The sequence below is a fragment of the Spermophilus citellus genome (genome assembly GCF_964194105.1).
Source record: "Spermophilus citellus genome assembly, chromosome: 6".
NCBI classification, from domain to species: domain Eukaryota; kingdom Metazoa; phylum Chordata; class Mammalia; order Rodentia; family Sciuridae; genus Spermophilus; species Spermophilus citellus.
The window spans coordinates 137,402,478-137,415,471 of NC_138187.1; positions in this window are offsets into that span (position 1 = coordinate 137,402,478).

Consider the following 12,994-nt stretch of genomic DNA (forward strand, 5'->3'; position numbering starts at 1 on the left):
TATTTTTACCTAACTAATATTGTTGCAGAAATCATGCAAGACGTGACAAACAGCACTGGAAGAATGGGAGAAATCAAACTTATTTAATGCCGGCGAGCCCAGAGGAGATTAGCACCCCAAATTCTGAGCGCCCCTTACCAGTTTTTCACAACATTTATAGGTTATCTAGTGTCATAAATTTTCTAGTCTAAAACGATACATACTAATCTCCATCTTATCTATGTTGTTCTGAGAGAGTTTACGTGATTTGTCTAAGACCTCATAGCAAAAAAAAAAAAATATATATAGATCTAAGTTATGATTGGAACCCAAGTCCCTAAATTTTATCTTCTCCTTACTTACCATCCTGCTTCATCTTCTCACTTCTTTCCTTAGTTTATCTGTACTATGTATTTTTATACTTTTTGCCTCTAAGAGAGAGATTACTAAATCTGTAAATATTATGATGTTATCTGTTTAGTCCTGTGGATTAAACTCAAGGGTACTCTACCACTGAACCATACCTGAATTCTTTTTGTTTTATTTTGAGTCAGGGTCTTGCTAATCTGCTGAGGCTGGCCTTGAATGTGCCATTATCCTGCCTTAGCCTCCAGAGTTGTTGGTATTATAAGCATGCACTATCACACCTGGCTGTGTACATATTTTTAAATAAGATAGTTGTGAAATCACTAATTTTCATATGAGTACACCTAATGGAAAGTAGGCATCACAGATCACAAATTTGTGTGCTTAGCTCTGCACTCTATTTCTTAAAACACATTTATAATAGAAAACTCTTTGTAACTTAGCTTAACCTATTTTTAAGTAAATACTTGTATTCTGTTAACTTGCTATTATGGTAGAAAATTTGACAAAACTAGAGGTCAGGAGGAAAGGATTTGACATATGATCTTTATATGATCTTTTAAAAGTGTACAAAATATACCCCCTTTATATATATATATATATATATCCTTTTAAATTTTTTTATTCTAATTTGTTACATATGACATCAGAATGTATTACAATTCATATTAAACACATAGAGCACAATTTTTCAAATCTCTGGTTGTATACAAGGTATTTTCACATCATTTGCATCTTCATACATGTACTTAGGGTAATGATGTCCATCTCATTCCACTATCTTTTCCCACCCTTGCCCATTCCCTTCCCCTCTTTCCCCTTTGCCTTACTAGAGTTCATTTAATTTTCCCATGCTCCCCTTCCCAACCCCACTATGAATCAGCCTCCTTATATCAGAGAAAAAAATCCAGCATTTGGTCTTTGGGGATTGAATAACTTCATTTAGCATTATATACTCTAACTCCATCCATTTATCTGCAAATATCATGATTTTATTCTCTTGCTAAGTAATATTCCATTGTGTATATATACCACATTTTCTTTATCCATTCATCTACGTACGGGCATCTAGGTTGGTTCCACAATTTAGCTATTGTGAATTGTGCTGCTATAAGGATTGATGTGGCTGTGTCCCTGTAGTATACTCTTTTTAAGTCCTTTGAGTATGGACTAAGGAGTGGGATAGCTGGGTTAAATGGTGGTTCCATTCCCAGTTTTCCAAGGAATCTTCATACTATTTTCCATATTGGCTGCACCAGTTTGCAGTCCCAGCAGCAAAATATGGAGTGTGCCTTTTTCCCCACATCCCACCAGCAATTATTGTTGTTTGTATTCTTAATAGCTGCCATTCTGACTGGAATGAAATGAAATCTTATAGCAGCTTTGATTTACATTTCTCTAGTTGCTAGAGATGTTGAACAGCTTTTCATACATTTGTTGATTGATTGTATATCATCTTCTGAGAAGTATCTGTTCATTTCTTTGGCCCATTTATTAATTGGGTTATTTGGGGGTTTTTTTGGTGTTTAGCTTTTTGAGTTTTTTATATGCCCTAGAGATTAGTGTTCTAACTGATGTGAGCAGGTAAAAATTTGCTCCCAAGATGTAGGCTCTCTATTCACTTCACTGGTTGTTTCTTTTGCTGATAAGAAGCTTTCTAGTTTGAATCTATCCCATTTATTCTTGATTTTAATTCTTGAGCTATAGAATCAACCTAACAAAAGAGGTGAGAAAACTCTACAACAAAAAATACAGATGCTAAAGAAAGAAATTAAAGAAGACCTTAGAAAATAGAAAGATCTTCCTTGTTCTTGGATAGGCAGAATTAATATTGTCAAAATGACCATACTACCAAAAGCATTGTACAAATTTAATGAAATTTCAAACAAAATTCCAATGATATTCCTCCCAGAAATAGAAAAAGTATTCATGAAATTCTTCTGGAAAAAAAAGAGGCCCAGAATAGTTAAAACAATCCTTAGCAAGAAGAGTGAAGTAGGTGGCATAACTATACGAGACCTTAAACAGGATCATATCTCAACATTGCATATAACTCAAGAATTAAAATCAAGAACTATGTTAAATAGGAGTGGTGACAGAGGGCATGTCTGTCTTGTTCCAGTTTTTAGAGGGAATGCTTTCAATTTCTCTCCATTTAGAATGATGTTTGCCTGGGGCTTAGCATCGATAGCCTTTACAATGTTGAGATATGATCCTGTTATCCCTAGTTTTTCTAGTGTTTTTAACATTAAGGGGTGCTGTATTTTGTTGAATGCTTTTTCTTCTACATCTAATGAGACGATCATATGATTCTTATACTTAAGTATATTGATGTGATAAATTACATTTATTGGGTTCCATATGTTGAACCAACCTTGCATCCCTGGGATGAATCCTACTTTGCTGTGGTGCACTATCTTTTTAATATGTATTTGTATTTGATTTGCCAGAATTTTACTAAAATTTTTTCTATTTCCTGAAATAAATTGAAGAGTATTGGTATTAGTTTTTCTTTAAAGGTGCTGTCAAACTCGGCTGTGTATCTATCCAGTCCTGGGCTTTTCTTGGTTGGTAGCCTTCTGACGGCATCTTCTATTTCATCACTTGAAATTGATCGTTTAAATTGTGTATATCATCCTGATTCAATTTGGGCAACTCATGTGCCTCTCGAAATTTGTCGATGCCTTTGGTATTTTCTATTTTATTGGAGTACAATTTTCAAAATAATTTCTAATTATCTTCTGTATTTCTGTAGTGCCTGTTGTGATATTTCCTTTTCTATCACGGATGTTACTAATTCGTGTTTTCTCTCTCCTTCTCTTCATTAGCATGGCTAAGGGTTTGTCAGTTTTATTTATTTTTTCAAAGAACCCACTTTTTTGTTTTGTCAATTTTTCAATTGTTGCCTTTATTTCAATTTCATTGATTTTAGCTCTGATTTTCAATTATTTCCTGTCTTCTACTGCTTTTGGTGTTGATTTGTTCTTCTTTTTCTAGGGCTTTGAGATGTAATATTAAGTCATTTATTTGTTGACTTTTTCTTCTTTTAAAGAATGAACTCCATGCCATGAACTTTCCTCTTAGTACTGCCTTCATATTGTCCTAGAGATTTCAATATGTTGTATCTGTGTTCTCATTCACCTCTAATTTTTTTTAATCTCCTCCTTGATGTCTTCTGCTACTCATTGTTCATTCAGTAGCATATTATTTAGTCTCCAGGTATTGGAGTAGCTTTTATTTCTTTTTTATCATTAATTTTTAATTGATCTGATAGAATGCAGGGTAGTATCTCTACTTTTTTAATATTTTCTAAGAGTTGCTTTGTGACATAATATATGGTCTATTTTAGAGAAGGATCCATGTGCTTGCTGCTGAGAAAAAAGTGTACTCATTCATTGAAGGATAAAATATTCTATACATGTCAGTTAAACCAAAGTTATTGATTGTATTATTTTTTAAGAGAGAGAGGGAGAGAGAGAGAATTTTAATATTTATTTATTATTAATTTTTTTTTAGTTTTTTGGCAGACACAACATCTTTGTTTGTATGTGGTGCTGAGGATTGAACCCAGGCCGCACGCATGCCAGGCAAGTGCACTACCGCTTGAGCCACATCCCCAGCCCCATTGATTGTATTGAGTTCTCTAGTTTCTTTGTTCAGCCTTTGTTTTGATGATCTACTCAGTGTTGAAAGGAGTGTGTTAAAGTCACCCAGAATTATTGTGTTGTGGTCTATTTTACTCTTGAACTTGAGAAGAGTTTGTTTGATGAATGTTGATGCTCCATTGTTTGGGGCATATATATTTATAATTTATAATTGTTAAGTCTTATTGGTGTATGGTTCCCTTGAGCAGTATGTAGTGTCCTTCTTTATCCCTTTGACTAACTTTGGTTTGAAGTCTACTTTATTTGATATTAGGATGGAAACCCCCACTTGATTCCACAGTCCATATGAGTGGTATGATTTTTCCCAATCTTTCACCTTCAATCTGTGGATGTCTTTTCCTATGAGATGAGTCTCTTGGAGGCAACATATTGTTGGGTCTTTTTTTTTTTTTTTTTTTGGTCCAATCTGCCAGGATGTGTCTTTTGTTTGGTGAATTTAGGCCGTTAACGTACAGTGTTAATATTGAGACATGATTGGTATTTCCAGCCATTTTTGCTATTTAACTTGACTTGATTTCTCCTTTGGTTAATTTTTTCTTTAGTGTAATACCTCCCTTTGCTGATTTTTATTGTTGTTTTTTAATTGCTCTTCATGGAATATTTTGTCCGAGGATGTTCTGCAGTGCAGGTTTATGAGTTGTAAATTCTTTAAACTTTTATTTATCATGGAAGGTTTTTATTTCATTATCAAATCTAAAGCTTAATTTTGCTGGCTATAAGATTCTTAATGGGCATCCATCTTCTTCAGAGCTTGATATATGTTGTTCTAGGATCTTCTAGCTTTCAGGGTCTGGGTTGAAAAATCAGCACATAGTCTAATTGGCTTCCCTCTGTATGTAAGCTGATTCCTTTCTCTCCTGGCTTTTAATATTTTCTTTTTATTCTGAATGTTAGGCATTTTTTTATTATAATGTGCCTTGGTTTAAATCTGTTGTGATTGTGTACATTTGGCATCCTGTAAGCCTCTTGAATTTGGTTTTCCAATTCATTCTTCATGTTTGAAAAATTTTGTGATATTATTACATTGAATAGATTGTTCATTCCTTTGTTTTGGAACTCCATGCCTCCCTCTATCCCAATAAGTCTTAAATTTGGTCTTTTTATGCTATCCCCTATTTCTTGAATGTTCTGCTCATGATTTCTTACCATTGTCACTGTGTGGTCTACGTTCTTTTCAAGATTATATATTTTGTCTTCATTATCTGAGGTCCTGTCTTGCAAGTGGTCTAAGCAGTTGGTGATGCTTTCAATTGAACTTTTAGTTTGGTTTATTGTTTCTTTCATTTCAAGGATTTCTCATTGGGTTTTTTTAAGCCTCTATCTCCCTATTGAAGTAATTTTTTTTCTTCCTGTATTTGTTTATGCAGCTCCTTGTCAAAATGATCTTTTGCTGCCTGTATTGGCTCTCTTATATCATCTTTTAAATCACAGAAAATTTTAATTATGTACATACTCAACTCCTTCTCTGTCACTTCTGCTTTGTTGGCCATGGATTCTAATAATGTGGTATCCTGATTTGTTTGGGACAATTTCTTCCCTTGTCTTTTCATGTTGTGTGTGTGTCTTTCCTTCTAGCACTGTGGATCCCAGGCATTATCATTTTTACCCTATAGGCTTATACTGTCTCTGCAGGGATCCAATACCTCTCCTTTGAGGTGAAGAACAATGTTATCAGATCCCAATATAAAAAAAATATGCCCTAAAAGCAAATGTTTGTTGTTATTAAGACATTTACAGTTTGGTCACAATGTGCAGAAATGGTGAATTCAATTATAACCTACAATATACTCAGTAGATTTGTAAAAGGGTTTACAGTTTCTGATGGTGGACAAAGAACTGGATGTGAGGAGTAGGATGATATGCTGAGGAGGTAGGAGGTGAGGATATAGAGTTGTTATATCTTAGGAAGAGTAAAAGAGAAATCTAAAGAGGAAGATTAGTAGTAAGAGATGGGAGAAGAAGTAATTTGGGGTAGACAAGTAAGTTGGAAGACAGTAGAGTACATAAAACAAACAATACAAATATTAAGAAAAATTTAAAAATGTTAAAATAGTAGATATTGGGGTGGAAGAGTATACAACACAACTGTAATATACTATTCAGATGTCCCAGGTCTCAAAATCCTAATTCATGCAAAGTACCTAGTTTCACATATGTTGGGGATGTGAAGGAGGGAGAATAGAGAGAGGGGGAAAAAATCTTGAAGGAAGAAACAGGGCTTGTTTGGGTTGGAAATCAGTATCTTTCCTGCTCCATTCTCATCCAATAGGTGGGGTCATCTGTTGTTAGCTGGTATCTCTCCCCTCAGGATGGTAAAGGTAACCAGGGTGTCACTGTGATGGGGTAGTGGCTGCTGGGGAGAGGAGGGAGTTAGAAACTGGGTACCTGGTCAGCCAGAGTTCCAAACCATGATTTTCCCACCATTGAAGATGGTGATAAAGGAGACCAAGATGGAGATGCCTGCTTTCAGCGGTAGGGTGTCAGGTCAGGGGTGGGGAGATGGTATTGGATGATGAGTTCAGATAGGAGTTCTATGGCATGCAGTGTGTGGCTGGTGGCTGACTTCAGAGCCTGTGTGAAGTTCTTGGCTGCAGGCAGGCCACTGCAAGTAGGGGACCATCTTCACTGCCACAGAGTCCCAAGATGGCAGTGAACAGGGGAGCCCCACGTTGGTAGATGGGGGTCCACACAGGAGTGGTGGCCAGAATTCCTCCATGTGGGAAGCTGCTGGGTGTGCCGCGTGGAAGTGGCATTGGTGATTTCTGCTCAGTTGGGTAGCCAAAAGTTCTGCACGGGTGCCGCTTGTCCTGCTCGGGTACCTGGCAGTCCTGCGTGGGCGAGGAGTTGGGCGACCTACTCTGACGCTGAGGCCTGGAGTGCTGGACAGACACAGTGACTAGGATTCCAGTGCAGGAGCAGGAATATCACTGGCACAGAAGCAGTGTTCTCACTGCTTGAGTCCCAGTCACAGAGCGACACAGAATGCGGCCTCTGTCTGGCCTTCCATCTTGGATCCAACTCTCTATACAGGGTTTAGCAGCCTTAAAGAGACATCAGGTCTCTTCAGGAAGCTAAGAAATTCAATCTGATTTTAGGCAAGTAGGTAGAAATAGTCTACCTGAGGAATCTAAGATTAGCAATAAGTGAATTGGATTATTATATGTTTAACTGAGTTGGATTATCTGTTAAAATTGAATTTAATGTCTACAGGACATAGGCTTTTGGGAGGAAAAACATATATTGTGTACTATAAAGACATAAGGAAATATATCCTGATGTATAGAGACAAAAATGGGTAATAAATATATACACAATTCTGATGGCTCACCATAGAATTAATAGCAAATGGCACATTTGACAGCACTGAGGTCCAGTCTGTCCAGAAGTGGAAAGGAAGAAATTCCCAGCAGCTTGTCAGGAGGTGCTGCACAGCTCTCCTTAGACAGTGGACAGCATAGCAGCTTGCCTTTCTTTACCACATCTGGGGAAACCTCTGTTCCTTTATCACATCTGCGCCTGGCACGTGGGTCCTCAGCGTGCTGACGTGAAAAACTCTCATAGAAAATAGGAGGGAGTGTTCCTAACATACTGATGTGATCCACTCTCATTGATGCCAAGAGGGTGGTCAGGTGGGCAGCTGCTTAGTCAGTATTTTGCCAAAACAACTGAGGCTAGCAAAGGGACAGAAATTATCACCAGATTTTACACATAGTAAATATAGTGATGCTTTTTGAGTAGTTAAAAACAGCATGGATCTAAAATAATCTCAATTTTGGGGGGGCTGCAGGGGGGTACCATGGATTGAACTCAGGGGCACTCAACCACTGAGCCACATCCCCAGCCCTATTTTGTATTTTATTTAGAGACAGGGTCTCGTTGAGTTGCTTAATGCCTTGCTTTTTGCTGAGGCTGGCTTTGAACTAGCAATCCTCCTGCCTCAACCTCCTGAGCCACTGGGATTACAGGCCTATGCCACTGAGCCTGGCTCAAATTTTGATCAACAAAATTTGCTCAAAATAATTATAGCTGATTGACTTACCCATAGATTTTTAAAAGCTAGAATAGTAAGTTTAATTAAACAAAATAATCTTTTAGATTTTTAGTTGCATTAAGTTAACATAAAGATGAACAAGTTACATGAGGTTAACTACAGAAGCAGATATTATTCACTCTTTCATTCAATAAATATAGAGTCAGCTCCTAATACAGGACAGTCATTTTGCCTGACCCAAGGAAAATAAAGTTGAGCAAAACCAAACCTGCTCTGTGACTTATTGATACTTTGGTGGAAGACATAATTATTGATGAGGTAATCACCAAAACCTGTTCAGGACACAGCAAGGGCTCAGTGCCCTGATTTAAACATGCAGTAGGGTGTTTGATCTAGGCCTGGGGTTGAGAAGTTTGCCTGGAATAAAAAGCACTGAAGGTAGACCTGCAAAATTAGTAGACATTAAATGGGTGTCTATGGGGAGCTATTGAAGCCTTGTAAGCTCTGCTCTTGAACCTTCTTGCCAAGGAAGGTGCAGATTTTATACCATCACATTTCTCAGTCCTCCTGTGCTTCTCAGCAGCACTAAATATAGTTAGGCTTTCCTTCTCCAACCATTATCTCTGTGAGTTTACAAAACATCGCCTGTAGATTTTTCTCAATCCTCACTGGGTATTCCTCAGCAGTCGCCATGTTGGATCTCTTCCTCTACCTGACTTGTAAGTACTACTGAGACACAGTCAAAGCTCAGTCCTGGACCTGCCTCTCCTTTTCTGAGTGACTCCTTCATGCTGACTCACAAATTTAAATCTCTAGTCAGATCTAAATTTCAGTTCTTTAGACTTACCTTTGCTACTGCATTCTTGACAGTCCACCATTGCCTCACAGCCAGGTCAACACAGCATGGGAAAGCTTGACTCACCTCTTCTTTAAACCTGCCCCACCTCTCAGTCTTATCTGAATCTGCAAATGTACAAACAAATACAGTCATTTTTGCCAGGAACCTAAGTTTTGGGTTTTCTTTACTTCTCCTTTGCTTTCCCAATTACACCTAATTCATTAATGGATCTCATTCATTTTCTCTCTACCATCTCCTGGAATTGTGCCCTTTTCCAGTGTGTCACTTAGGACCCAGCCATCATTGATGCTGAAGCAGCATTTAACTTATGTCCAAGTTTCCCTATTATTTCCCTTCAGTATTTCCTTTGAGCAAACAAATTGAGCTTTTCTCAATACAAATTGGATCATGATAAGTCTGTACTTTGAATCTACCAATATTTATCCAATTTTCAATTGAATGAAATCCAACCTCCTCCATAATACATTACTCAACCCATTTAATGTCATGTTCCACCTTTCCTAAACTATGCACTGGCCATGCTTGTCTTTTTGTGGTCCTTGAACCAAGTTTTTTCCCACTCAGAAACCTTGCTCTTCATTCTGCCCAGGATGCTGTTGTTCTCATCCCACCCCTTCCATCCAGTCCGAACATAACTTCCTTTAGGCAACAGCTTTACTGTCAGTTCCTCATTTTTAAAAAGTCCCTCTATGTTATGTTCTGAGGACCTTGTTTGTTTTCTCCAAATCCAGGAATGTATTTGTTTATTTATATTCAACTCCTCATGAGTCGCCCATAAGCCTGCCTTCTACGTAGTCAACCATGAGATCTAAGCAGTGTTTAGTGTAACAATTGCCATTCATGGTACCATCTGTTAAATGAATGAATGAAAGATGAGGCTTATGCAAGAGGCTGGGGTGTGCCCAAAATATTTGGTTTTGGAAAGAGTTCAAGGGCTGCCAAATGGTGGAGATGTTTGTGTTTGTAGCATAGGCAAAAGATAGTGGCAGAAAGAAATGTCCACCAGTTAAATAAAGGACCAAATCAACACCAGCAATTACAAAATTATATCAAAATTTGATACACATTCTTATCAGTAAACAAAATCCTATAGGGACACATAGGACAATATGTTTGCATGTCTTTATACTTTGACCTAAAAAAATATTCTTGGGTTCTGCCCTCTGTTTTTTAAAAATTTAGGTGTTCTACAAGGATATCTGTTACTGGATAAGTCCACCCCCTTTGTCTTTGTGTAAAATAAAAATACAGAAAAAAGTAAATTTTTCCATTGTCAAGTTGCCTGAGAAGGAAGGTGATGTTGCTTTAACAGTTTTTCCCACTCTGGGCACCAGAACATAACTCTCCTGGTTATGGTAGACATACTCAGCCCCTGTACCCTCTACATCAATAATCAATTCTGACACAGGAGTTCTTTATTATTTTTTTTAAAGATTTTGTCCAGTAGTCAGGAAATGGAATTAAATACTAGTCCTGGAGATTATTTAATCCCTGTAATTCAGAGCTAGTAATGCTATGTTAGTGTTGCTGCAATGAATTAGGAAAAATGTTCAATAATTGGTGGAGAATAAACAATAAGGTATAATTAAAACATATCCAATAGAGCATGCTTCCCATTTCTTCTTCCCCAAAGAAAAAGAAGGGTAGGGACTCCAAAGGGAGGGAAGGAGAAGCAATTCCAAAGGACCTAATGGTCTGGTTTCCTTCTGTGACTGTACATATAAAGACCTGATGGAATGTGGAAAAGGGAGAAGAGATAAAAGAGTTAAACTAGACATGAGAGATAGAAGTGTTTAATTGGGCTGGAATAAGCAATAAGCTTATTTATGTATTTATTTATTTCCCCAAAGGAACTAGGAAGCTGTGAGAACTCTTCTCTGTATTGTTAAGAGAAGAAAAGGGGAATTCGGTATTTTTTCTTTTATCATTTTGAGGGCCCTGTCAATTACAAGATACATCCTGACTTCAGCAATGTTAAAATGTGTTTTATAAAATGTGTACCTTAAAATCAATGAAATAAGTTAGCATAGAAGACCAGGGGCAGAACAATGCAATAATTTTATGTTTGTTTAGAACAAATCTCCTTTCAGAAAGCTAAAAGAAAATCTCAAAATCTCAAATACAGAGTAAACAGCATTAGATGAGTTATGGATTGAACCCCAGTAAAGAGAAAATAGCTAAATTAAATATAACAAGAGGTACCACAAACGTGAGAATTTATAAATTTGATATAAAGCATCCCTAGTACTTCAATTTCTTGCAACTCTCAAAAATCACACTCTCAGCATCTCAAAATCATTACGTATTGCCTTGGTTAATAACTAAAACACATTTAAAAAACACGTTCTCTAATTTGTCTAAAATTTTTAGCATGTAGGTTCTGATAACACTTGTTTTAGAGGCAATCTTGAGTCTCTCTGAGTGCGGGTTGTAACATGCAGATTCTCTCACCCTTTCCATTCTTAGAAGCAGCAGCTGGGGACCTTAGAATAAGGTAGAGAGTCTTGCAGGTCTTACAGCTCTTCCCATTAGTCTGTACCATACATAAAACTTACTTGATTTAATTCACCAGTAGGACTTCTCCACCTTACTTCCTAAATGTACCTCAAATTTATTGACTTCTTTCCATCCATACCACTTCCAATTTTGATACCAACATCCCTTGAATAAACAACTAAAATAGTCTCCTAATACGTTTGCCTGTTATTTGATTCTGCTAATATTAATTATTTCTTACTTGCCGATCCATTCTCCCCATTTTCTTCTAAATGCAATCATATATTGTGTACCCAAACCCTGTACTGTAAATATCTTCCCATCAAATTTAGGTTTAAAAGGAAAATGCTGGAGGACCTCAAAGATTCTGCATCGAGGCCCAGCTCCTTCAGAAGTCCCAGCTTTCACAGTCTCCAAGGCTCCTTTATCTCTATCACATACATATTGGCTCAGACCATTGTACTAGGGTCTTCTCAACGTAAAAGATTTTACACATGCTGTCTTCTCTTTGAAATCTCTGCTCTGCCATTAAGGTGTATCTTTTCTAGTCTTTCTAGTATGAGCTCAGTTGTCCCTGTCTCCAGGAAATCTTTCTTGTACTTCTCCAAAGAGATCAAATATCCTTCCATCCCAATATATATATTTTTTTACTCTTCTTCATGACACCTGTTATACTGTTTGGGTGATTATTTTCTCCCTCCCTCCCTCCCTCCCTCTCTCTCTCTCTCTCTCTCTCTCTCTCTTTCTCTCTCTCTCTCTCTCTCTCCAAGCATGCATTCCATGAAGACTCGATCTAGCCCAAAGACAGAGATGTGTTGTAAATAGTTGCTGAAATGAATGAAGAACCACAAGATACTTCCTGATGCTTCTGGGCTACTTAAGACTATCAGGATTTTTTTTGCAATGATATAGAGAATACACTTTCTGGGAACAAGATTGAATTTCATTTGAGTTACAAGAAAATAAGGGAACATGATAATTTTAGAGCATCCAGTTTTAAAGTTACAAAATCTTATCTGCTGTACTTGTTTAGTCAGGCACCTTTATTCTTCCTGTTTACAGACAAATTCATTTTCTACACTGTTACTCAGGAAGAAGAGAAATCAGCATGCATAATCAAACTTATCTTCCAAAGATGTAGCAGTGTCAATGGAAGGAGCTTTTACTCTAGGCTCTGCTAATTAGGGTAAATGCTTCCTGCTGGAACAACTAGACCTCCAACTTATAAAGACTCTGACATAGTGGAAGCTTACTTCTCTGTCACAAATCAATCCAATGAAGTGTTCCAGGGTTGGCAGCCACTCTCTGCATAGTGAGTCAAGGACCAGACTCTTCATCTGGATGCTCTGTAAGCCCTTGGCCTCTCCGTTGTCTGCATTTAATAGCATGGATAAGACACCCTAGATCCTTAAAGACCTTGGCCTTAAAGTTACATAGCTTTGCCACCTATTCTATTGACCAAAAAATAGTCAGACCTAGATATAGCAGAAGACATATTAGAAAAATGTAGTCTCCAACTGGGCATCTACCAATCAACAACAGCTCTGTACTGTGGGAAGGGGAACTGAAACATGAGTTTGGGGGTACATACATATTTCTGCCACAATTACCCTGGATTTGAAGAAGAAAAAAATGTGT